The sequence below is a fragment of the Aegilops tauschii genome, chromosome 5 (assembly GCF_002575655.3).
Source record: "Aegilops tauschii subsp. strangulata cultivar AL8/78 chromosome 5, Aet v6.0, whole genome shotgun sequence".
Classification (NCBI taxonomy): Eukaryota; Viridiplantae; Streptophyta; class Magnoliopsida; order Poales; family Poaceae; genus Aegilops; species Aegilops tauschii.
The window spans coordinates 449,406,098-449,408,165 of NC_053039.3; positions in this window are offsets into that span (position 1 = coordinate 449,406,098).

Consider the following 2,068-nt stretch of genomic DNA (forward strand, 5'->3'; position numbering starts at 1 on the left):
ACCACAAATAAGAAATCACTCAAAGACCCAAAAGAAAATGCAAAAGAAGATTGCGAAAACTCCAAAAGAACCAAATCAAATTATTTTGCAAGATCAGATCCTAATTTTAGTGAAAAAGTGTGGTGATGACTCAAGATGTTAGATTACGCCTAGGGATTCAATTTGAAAAAGGAATCAATTGAAAAAGCGCTACAGTTTACAAGATATGATCAAGTGAAGCTTCGAGTTCAAATTTGAATTGTTCAAATCTGAAAAGATCAAAAGTTGAAACTAATGATGCTACTGGATGTAGGAAGTCAATATGAATATGTAGGAAAAAGAAGTACTAGGTTGAAAATAACGGATCAAGTAATTCAACATAGCATTAAATCTGCTTAGAATGTTGTGTAACAACTTCTTTGTTGGACTAGTAGAGTAACTGGCTAAGATCAAAATTATATGTTGGAAGGATGACACTAATTGGGCGAACGGAAAAATTACTTCAATACGAATCCGATGCAGTTGGGTTCATCGGAAACGGAGCTACAGATAAAAAGATATGATCAAAAGAAGTTTGAATATGAATCTGAACAAATTTCGGAATTTGAAAGTTGCAAAAAGTTTATTTGATAGATCCACTAGATAGGTGGAATCAAGACGAAAATGTAGGCGTTGGTTTACCTAATTTGGATGAACGTGGAAAAAGTTATGGCTATTTAAAAAATCAGGGCCAAGCTGTTTTACGGAAGAAAAATAGTTACGGCTAAAAAAAATTATTGATCTAATGTATAAATACAGAGCCTAATTGATAATCTAATTGTTCGACCGTATACTAGTCTAGAAATAATAACTACGGAAGTATAAAAGAAAATACGAAGAGAATACCTTCACAACGTAGAAAATAGACAACTTCAAAGAGAAGACGACTTCCAGAATTCCCGCCGGACAGAAGAAATAATATTTATTTTTAGGAAGCTAGTCAAACCAAAATATTGAATTAACCCGAGTCGGATGATTTTTGGAGGCTCTATGATTTTTGGAAGCTAGTCAAACCAAAATATTGATTTAACTCGAGTCGAATGATTTTTGGAGGCCCGTAACTATTTTTGGTGGAAAAGAGATTTAGATGTCAAAGATAGAAAAGAGAAAAACGCATGGGTTTGGCCGGCCGGCGCACGCGCGCTGCAGTTTTTTTTAACTTTCTTCTAAGAAAAAGAAATATTTCTGAAAATAATATTTCTTTCTCCAAGCATACCGAAAAATAAATAAAAACAATTATGGTCCTGTCTGCTGACTATGTTGGGCACGTGGGCATCGGATAGTAATGGGCCGCACATAGACTTTCTTTTTAAATATAAACAGAAAACGTAAACGGAAAAATAACGGATACTAAAATATAAATTCTGCATAGGCATATTATACATTAAAATTCGAAGAACACAATTTCCTAAATGGTGAACATTTTTCCAGGACCAAATAAAATACTTTAGAAAAACATTTGTTTTTGCAACAACTCCAAAATGAAAAGGAATTTGGATTTTAAATAAATTGCAAATAGTTTCTGTCCACAAATCTGACTTTGGAGTGTCATTTTCCTCCTCTCATTTTATTTGTTTATCAGAGGGTTTTTCGAAAGGATTCGAACTCAAACTAGAATAGGGATTCAAATGGAAAATTTTGGGAAAGTCCTTTTATTCCCTCTCATTAAACCTTCAAAAGGTTTTAAATTTCACTCAATTTCACATAACAAATCACACAACCAATCATTATTACTTAATTAATATAACATTCCAAAATTTAGAATTTTGGGATGTTACAATGTACTCCAAAATCCAAATTGATCTTCAGAGTCAATTACTATGGCATATTTTTTTCCTCATCTACATACTTTTACAGATTGGTGTTTTGCCTTTTTGTGGCATCTTTCATTTCATCTGTTAAGATAGCCACAATCAGTGACTTAAACCTCTAACACCTTGAGTCAAGATTCCTTCTTAAAGTGAAAATTTTCGTTTATTCTGCTTCTGCAATGATTGGCAATCTATATATTTGGCTCTAACTAACAGGTGGCATTTCTTTTTCCTTTTCT